General features: G+C 37.1%; 1 long non-coding RNA gene across 1 annotated transcript; it reads right to left on the bottom strand.

Annotated features, from left to right (window-relative positions):
- Positions 1-772: 772 nt before the first annotated feature.
- Positions 773-8,518, bottom strand: LOC144059709 (uncharacterized). The gene is made up of 2 exons (XR_013295717.1): positions 7,715-8,518; positions 773-4,671 (listed from the first exon to the last, which is right to left on the bottom strand). It is a non-coding gene; the product is annotated as an uncharacterized LOC144059709 (long non-coding RNA).
- Between the last annotated feature and the right edge of the window lie 1,152 nt (positions 8,519-9,670).

Raw genomic sequence — 9,670 nt, 5'->3', positions numbered from 1 at the left:
CAGTGTTCCTTTCAAGAAAAGACTGTGACGTTTAGGTAATTGTTCAGTCATGTCATACATTTTACCTACCTTTAAAGTAGCCCCCATTATTGCTCCAATGAAAGTGAAAACTGAGAGTAACTGTGCTATTATTAGTCTCAAGCCAGGTCACATCATGCTTAACAAAAGCACACTCAAACAAAGACAAAATGTAGAAAAAAGACTTGCAGCACGACGGAAGCAGCACAATCCCCCGCTAGCTTGCAGCAGCTAGCTTGCAGCAGCTAGCTTGCAGCAGCTAGCTTGCAGCAGCTAGCTTGCAGCAGCTAGCTTGCAGCAGCTAGCTTGCAGCAGCTAGCTTGCAGCAGCTAGCTTGCAGCAGCTAGCTTGCAGCAGCTAGCTTGCAGCAGCTAGCTTGCAGCAGCTAGCTTGCAGCAGCTAGCTTGCAGCAGCTAGCTTGCAGCAGCTAGCTTGCAGCAGCTAGCTTGCAGCAGCTAGCTTGCAGCAGCTAGCTTGCAGCAGCTAGCTAGCGGTCGCAAAACAAATTGACATTACATGAGCACCTCCTACGAGAATTACGAGATCTCGCGAGACAGGACATTACGAGAATTATGCCTCAGAAGCGAAACGATCTTCAATTGTAAAAGATACAAGACAAAATAGTAGAAATATTCCTTTTATTTTATGAGAAACTATTATGGAAACGTAGCTGTTTTGGCCTTGTAAGATTAAGAGGTATTTTGTCCTCCTTGCGTGTTCAAATATGAGGGTGAGTTGTTGTAAGAAAAATACATTCTTTGCAAAAATGATTTTTAATCAAACAAGAGATCTCTTGGAACATTCAACACTCAGGTACATCACTTAAGAACGTGGAATTTCTGAGCGTCAGAATGTGTCCCCTCTTCCGGGTTGCAGACGCTATATATAGTTTCTTAAAATCCGCCCCTCTGATTATTTCGGCCAGTACTTTTCCAAAGGAGGTGGCAAGACGAAGTCTAATGTAAACAAACGTTCAGGGGCAAATTTGGTGCATAAACTGGGACATAGTTGAAGGGTCTGACTTCCCCAAAACAATATCTCGCAAAACAACCCGAACTGGACATAACTGATAGAGACAATAATGTATGTGTATGTGTATTATTTCAAAACGAATTCTGTTTTCATTGGTGAGATGTGCGTGTATTTAAAACAACGAATTTCTGGCCCAATCAGTGTCTAGGCAGACTGTGAGAGCCAAATGTGTTTTGGCAAAGAAGTGCGGAGAAGGAACTTTTTAGACAAAACAACGTCGTTCAAGCTTAAGGTTAGAGCATACGAGGTCAACATCATGTGCCCTGCTGAGACACAAGATTTCTAATTCAAAGGTTAATATGGAAAATTAAAATGTTCATATGTGTAACAATAGTTGGTATATAAATTTAGGTATTAAAAATGTTATTATATCTTTCAGTCCGCCCTTTGGGCTTACGTAAACACTAACTAAGCCCAACAACTAAATATTTAAACATTTTTACCAAAGGATTCCCACGGGATCTTCATCATCATAATAGCAGGTGCAACACAGGAAGAAGAAAAACACCCTTTTAACAAGAGAGGACGCCCGTCATATGTCAAACAGTGTGATTCATCAGAAGATATTTTGTTTTTTCAGTTTTTTGTGTTTTTTCGGTTTTTCAGCAAAATAAGCATATCACATATAAAGACAGTGGGTTATGATTATGTCAAAAAATTGTAGCAGGGGATTTCAGGAAATTGGCATGGCAGTTAAGGATTAAAAGGAGTGTCATTGTGTATGTGCAATTCGGGACGCGATTGAAGACTTGTCGTCGTTTGGGCTAGGGAGGTTTCGTTGCTTGCGTTTTGTTGTTGTTTTTTTCAAACAGAGTCCTTCAGCTCTGCGTTTGGCTGGCAACCTGTCCAGGTTGCACCTTGTCTCCTGCCCGAAGCCAGTTGGGATCGGCTTCAGCACCCCCACAATCATTGTGAGGACAAGCGGTCAGGGGAATGGATGGATGAATCCTTTAGCCCACATCTACTGCCAGAGATGTAGGAATTCATCGAATTGGGGTTTGTTTCCTGAAAGTGTGGCTCATTTTTTTTTTTTTTTTTTTTGCAACGCCGGGGAAAAGGGACACATTACTCCTATTTCCATTGGGTAATGCTCAGCTCGTTAGCTGACACTGGAAGCAGCAGTCGACTGGTTTCTCTGTTGACTCCCCCTGGTGGCTCGAGCAGTTGGTCAGGTGGCTCGAGCAGTGGTCTCTCTGAAGGTAATGGTTGAGTAGGAAGTGGACCCGGCAGGTCTGAAGGCCGGATGTTGAACGAACCAGGTGTCGGCGTCATTGGACTGATTGACCCCTCCATCACCTCAGGTCTGAGTGCAGGACATTTTTATTAGTCACTAATAAACATTTTATTCACATCCCTTCTTCTGAGAGAGAGCATTTTGGTAGTGTTATTAGTTAGGGGTTAGTAAATTTTTAGTAAAGTTCTGCAGGCCCGTCCTGTGGAAAAAATTCTGTATGTTGTGACATTCAATTATGATCCAGCCTTTGGCTGGTTTTTTAATGACCTAAGCACATTGATTGCAAGGAAAATAAAGATCTTTTTTAGCCAGTTCAAATCTGACAAGGCCAATTTTGTTTACAGAATGTGATTATTAAAATATGTTATTATAATACTTATTGTTATAGATATAGCATGTCAAATGTGCTTCCGGCCATTAAACAAATGCAACTTTCGCCTCAATAATAAAATCAAAAAATAACAACTTCCCCCAGGGCCCCAGGGATTAATAAAAATAGAAATGGAACATATTCACCTTAATTTGTCGTCTCTGCCGAAACTTACTCCTTCTCCATGGTCCAAAAAATTCCCCAAGGTCCTCCTATAAAATTCGTTCTCACGGACTATCTCTAATTATCATATTAAGACTAACTTTTAATTTTATATTTATTTTTTATTTCGCAATGACATACCCAGACCAACTAATAATTCCCCCTTCTGAAAAAGATCGCTTTAGAGAATTTTTCAGACTAATATATAAAGTTTTGCAGTACCTAAATTTAGCTTGTGTATTTATTTTAAAAAGAGGGGAAAAAGTTTATATTTAACCAGTAAATTCAACAATGCATCCCAAGCCAGTGTTTAAATTTGAAAAGAGAATTTGGGAAAATATCAAAAGACCAAGTTTTAAAAAATAAAATATAATAATTAAGGTTCAAATAAATTATATCTTATCTATATTCATATTAGCTGTTTTCAATTTCTGAAACTTTAAATTTACCAATATTATCTTTTGTACTTTAAAATATTGTAGCTTAACCAATAAATTTAACAAAAAATCAAATATTATCAATACATAAAGTTGCCCTTAGTTTTAATATTACCATTAAGCTTACTAGTCCCCCTGTTTGATGTTTGTCCAAAAAACTGACTGTTTTAAAATAGCAAAATAAACAAATCAGATCAAATCAAAAATAGACATCAAAAAGTTTTTAAAATATAAAAAATTTGTATATATAAAATGTTGTCAATCAATTAGTTAAATTTACCAAATGTTTTACTGTAAATGTTATAACCCTACCCATGTCAAAATATAGATTTCAGTGCAAACAGTCAGCGTCAAATCATATGGCCCGGTATCAGCAATTCAAAGAGAGCATTGTTTGTTGGGTGTGGCCTTCGTATGGCATAGTTCTTTCGTAGGACAGTTCTGGACGCAGGAACGCTTTGAAGACGCTTGTGCAGAATATTTGGAGCAGTTTCATAGAACAGTTCATTTGGCAGTGGAGCAGTTTTTCTTTTTTCACATTTGTATATGATGGCACAGTCTTTGTGGCAATAGTCGGCAGGAATCTCCGCCCTTCCATCTGGCGTTAGCAGGCTGCAGGTGTAGTCAGGTATGGCGGCATCTTTTTCCACCGCCCTGCTGGTGGTGGTGACAGGTGGCAGTTGCAGTTTCTCTGTGGGTGGGGGTTTTAAAGAGGTCTGTGTCCCGCCAGTTGACTTTGTTCCGAAATAATGACCCTTGACCAATAATCCTCACTCGACTGAAAACACTAAAATCCGCCCCAACAGTATTTAGGTTATAACATGTCAGTAAATATTAAAACCAAAAACTTCTTTTATTAAAAAAATTAAATAAAAATAAAATAATAAAAAATAATAATTAAAACAATGAAAGTTTACAATTTTAAATAATTGCTAATTATATGTCAATATTTGTTATGGTTTACAATATTTAATTTAATATGTTTTGCATACCTTCATAAATAATACTTAGGATAAAATAGGACAGATATACTCTAACAATTTACAAATATAGTTAATTAATAAGTGTGTAGTTTTCAATTAATGTTTTCTCAATGGAGGCCGCAGTCCGTAAAGTCAGCCTTTGGTCAAACGTCAAAGCAGGAATGATTTTAATTACATAACACCTCAAATTATGTCAAAAATGTGTTTCTTCCAGATAGCTTCCCCAGTCTGTTTGTAATGAGACTTCAAATGTCGAATTCAAAGGTTAAATATATTCAGGAGAGATTAAAATTACTTTCTATTTATAAACGTCGGAGAAAAAAATAAATAAAAAACTCCTTTTAAATTATAATTAACACATTACTTCATCCCCAGGACCGGAACATGGCACTTTGGTGCGACCCCAATTGTCCTTAATGGGTGTGTCTCCTGATTCTGAAAAGATATTTAAAATTTAACAAACAATGTTCTCGCGCACAAACAAAATCATAAGGGAAAAAACAATCATCTATATAAGAATTATTCCACATTAATTGCCATCCAAGTTATTTGTTTTTAGTTATTATTATTATTATTATTAAAATAAGAGTAGAGACTAAACTATTTAATCTAAAACAATCACACAATTAACATTACCTTTTATAAAAACATTTTATTTGACCTCATTACAAAGATTGATGGCTGTTGGCATTTTTTAACCCGAGAAAGGGAATGAGTCATAGCAACTACAATCAGTCAAAGCCACCCATGCTCTACAAGCATAAGACATGCATCTAAATTTTATAATATCTTAAAACTATACCTCTCTATGTTATTTGTGTATTAATATTCGTTCGTTTTATAGCAAACATAATTTTTAAATATGACGTATTTGCACTCTTGAAGCCAGTTTAAGTATTCAACATTAGTGCTTAAGAAATTTATGTAAGGGGCTTATAAAATCAGTTACGGCAACAATTTATATAATGTCGTTCAATTATTTAACGCAGACAATTGCGGGTTTTAGCGTTAGAAGTTTTATTAGTAATTTTACCGTCTAATTAATTTATCCCGTTTAGCGCTTATTAAACGGCTTAATTTGTTTTATTACATAAATTTGTATTATACAGTTATTTTATTTGCAAAGCAACATTTCAGTATTCATCATTTTTTCAATACACTTTTCTTAAAGATACGTCCGGGACTCTCCTCTATATAAAATTACATACACTCATAACATTATTAACGGGCGGTCGCCGTGTACGCACATTCAAAGTTAAATTGCCGTCATTAAAACCATCGAACAAATGCCATATCTTATTAGAATAAACTAACCTTTTTCACAATATAATCAAGTCCCGTCGTTCAATATTAATTACATTTTAAGTCATTATTTAAACGGTATGTTTAATCCGGAAGCTTTAATTCCGACTAGCGGAAGTGATATCAGGTTAAATCATTTAGTCTTATATCATTATTTAAAGTTATATAAATGGTTATAACTTCACAAAAATACCTAAAGCTAGTATTCTAGCATTATTCATCATCATCTTATCCAAAAATACACGATTATGTGTCGTTTTTATTCCACTCGTAAACGTGTTCTTTTATCTCGTATTTTTACGTCGAACGCCCGCGGCGCAAGCCTCAACGTCCCCCATCAATAAAATTAACTTACTGTAGCTTATAACGGTGCCATAAGATTTATTCCACCGCAATCGTGCACCCAGTCGTGCAATTATTTTATTTCTCGCCTTATATTTCATAACGATTCTCCGCTGACACCAGCGCATGCGCACACAACTCCCTGTCGCCTCGTGACGCGGCATCCGGTTGCAACCATTTTTGTAGTTCTCAAACAGTGTTTTCTTTCTATTAATTATTGCCCGTATTTTATAGCTTATTATATTATATTATATTATATTATATTGTAGCTAAGTCGTATTAATATTTCTAAATACAGTGACGTCTCACTTATAACAAAATTAGTCAACAACATATCTCATCGCGGTCCCTTTAATATTTTACCGTGACGTTAGAGTTTCTTCACCGACCAGACGGCATACACGCACACAACGGACAGACAAGACATGTCGCTTTGTACGACATATTAACACATAAATATCCGGATGTCAACTGCGCTACCCCAGCTTCAACAGTTTCTTTGTCTTTGAATTTTAATCACGAATATTCAATAGACCTATTGGCTTGATCTAAAGCGTCGTATCAAATATGCTTTAGTCAGCCCGACTTACACGAGTTGAGTCAATACATCTTATCTCTTATATCTTGTCTAAAAATGTCAATATCCAATTATTCATAGACCTATCGATTAATCTTAAAACGGCGTATTAAGTCCGTTTTATGTCAATCTGACTTCCATAAGTTGAGTCTTTTGTCCCTAGAAAATGAAGCAGTCGATCCTCCCGCAGCTTTAATCGGCAACACTTATTCAAGGATCTTCGTTATCTAATTACCCAAGAATCTATTACTCATAAAAACAAAGTGTTTGTCTCTCCCGCGCATCAGGCAGGGATCAAGACAAAGATGCTTTTTGAGCCGACTTCTCTCAACTTAAATATGTATGGACGTAAAACCAATGCCCATACATCTACCGCTTGGTTACAACAATAATGTTTCCCCAGCTGATTTACTCTCAACTTCAACAACTTAATCTTAATCTTAACCTCATATACACAGACTTCAAATCAATTATCTACGTATCTATCGTCTGTAAAAACCAAATTGTAAAGACAAAATGTTTCCCAGACTGACTTACAAGCGATCGTTATTCTTAACCTCATATACACAGACTTCAAATCAATTATCTACGTATCTATCGTCTGTAAAAACCAAATTGTAAAGACAAAATGTTTCCCAGACTGACTTACAAGCGATCGTTATTCTTAACCTCATATACACAGACTTCAAATCAATTATCTACGTATCTATCGTCTGTAAAAACCAAATTGTAAAGACAAAATGTTTCCCAGACTGACTTACAAGCGATCGTTATTCTTAACCTCATATACACAGACTTCAAATCAATTATCTACGTATCTATCGTCTGTAAAAACCAAATTGTAAAGACAAAATGTTTCCCAGACTGACTTACAAGCGATCGTTATTCTTAACCTCATATACACAGACTTCAAATCAATTATCTACGTATCTATCGTCTGTAAAAACCAAATTGTAAAGACAAAATGTTTCCCAGACTGACTTACAAGCGATCGTTATTAATCTTTATAACTCCAAAAAGATCGCATATCATCTGCGCATTTCCGCATACACTACCACGTCGACACGTGTATAGTTCAAACACCGTGGTAAAATCCGAAATCTGGGACTTTCACGTCCAAGCAAACGATTTCAAAATTCATCACTATTTTTCTTACACAGACTCCAGCCTCAAAATAATTTTACACGACGAATTTACCAGCCGCCGCGCCCTGAAACAGACAGAATTCCTAAAACGTGGATTCATTTGTCCACTTACCTTAATTATTATGTGGCCGTAGAATTCTGCCCGTCCCTGAACGCCCCGCTGGAAACTGTCGAAACGTCGGTGGTCGCCAATTGTAAGATTAAGAGGTATTTTGTCCTCCTTGCGTGTTCAAATATGAGGGTGAGTTGTTGTAAGAAAAATACATTCTTTGCAAAAATGATTTTTAATCAAACAAGAGATCTCTTGGAACATTCAACACTCAGGTACATCACTTAAGAACGTGGAATTTCTGAGCGTCAGAATGTGTCCCCTCTTCCGGGTTGCAGACGCTATATATAGTTTCTTAAAATCCGCCCCTCTGATTATTTCGGCCAGTACTTTTCCAAAGGAGGTGGCAAGACGAAGTCTAATGTAAACAAACGTTCAGGGGCAAATTTGGTGCATAAACTGGGACATAGTTGAAGGGTCTGACTTCCCCAAAACAATATCTCGCAAAACAACCCGAACTGGACATAACTGATAGAGACAATAATGTATGTGTATGTGTATTATTTCAAAACGAATTCTGTTTTCATTGGTGAGATGTGCGTGTATTTAAAACAACGAATTTCTGGCCCAATCAGTGTCTAGGCAGACTGTGAGAGCCAAATGTGTTTTGGCAAAGAAGTGCGGAGAAGGAACTTTTTAGACAAAACAACGTCGTTCAAGCTTAAGGTTAGAGCATACGAGGTCAACATCATGTGCCCTGCTGAGACACAAGATTTCTAATTCAAAGGTTAATATGGAAAATTAAAATGTTCATATGTGTAACAATAGTTGGTATATAAATTTAGGTATTAAAAATGTTATTATATCTTTCAGCCTCAAAACAGGACGAGAACGCGTGAAAATGGAACAAAACAATAGGGTTGGCAAAATATGTATAACCGGGAAGTCGATAGCCACTCCATCTGATTTAAGACTGCTAGCTAGCTAAACTTTTTCTACTCTTCTCTTTGTTTGTGTAATCATCTTTCTGGGTTAAGAAAAGTGGTAAACCAAAATTCTAGCTAGCTGTAATCATGACAAACATAGAGTACGTCTGTGAAAAGCTGTGACATTGCATAGTGGTTTGCTAGCTGAAGCTAAGGTTCATCTTGAAGAAAAACGATCCTTAAGTTTTCCGCGTGTTCGTAATGTTGATTTTCTGAATACAGACTGGAGATCGGTGAACAGGTCCTTCGAAGGATTTATTTTGCAGAAATTTCTGGACACAGACAAGATACCATACAAAATCGCTGTGGTTCCCCTTGTGTGTGTGTGTGTGTGTGTCCCTCCCACTTGTATTTTGTTCTCTATACTTTCAGCATCCCAGCCCCCCAAAAAAACCCTCCCCTCTCTAAAGACAGACAGTACTCAGGCCACATTGACAGATGGCCGATTGATGTGGAAATACAGTAGGTCAGACAACCTGGCACCCCGACAGCTGGCCAACCTCATAAAGGAATCCTATTAACACATTTGCTTCACCCCAGACAAATGTCTCATCAATGTGGGAATAGAGGAAGCTCCCCCAAACATCATTTAAAATTCTCACCCAGCTCTACTGAGGAAATTAAAGCAGTTATGACTAAATCTAGGCAGAAGATTCTCTTCAATTTGTATGTTTAGATTCTATCTTTGAATGAGGTTTTTTTTTTGGGGTCTTCTGGACATACTCACGCTTGTTCACAAGACTTGTGTGCGTGTGTGTATCGAGAGCCACACGACTGCTCTGCTGTGTCATGTCCATCCCTTTCAGCTGAATTGATCGTCTCCCTGGCATGAGAATGCTGGATCACGTCACTTATAGCAGTCAGATATTTTAGCTCTAGATCAGTGATCGGCCACTTAATCAGTCACTCGCTCATAAAAATATACGACAGTGTATCATGTAGTTGTCTCTTGTGATTGAAACACAGCAGCTTCAATTATTGATACGTCCATCCATTTTCTTTACTGCTTATCTTGTTTTGGGATCTCAGGGGA

The sequence above is a fragment of the Vanacampus margaritifer genome, chromosome 10, assembly GCF_051991255.1.
Source record: "Vanacampus margaritifer isolate UIUO_Vmar chromosome 10, RoL_Vmar_1.0, whole genome shotgun sequence".
Classification (NCBI taxonomy): domain Eukaryota; kingdom Metazoa; phylum Chordata; class Actinopteri; order Syngnathiformes; family Syngnathidae; genus Vanacampus; species Vanacampus margaritifer.
Note: the sequence above shows the minus strand (reverse complement) of the source record. Positions and strands in the feature narration are given on the sequence as shown.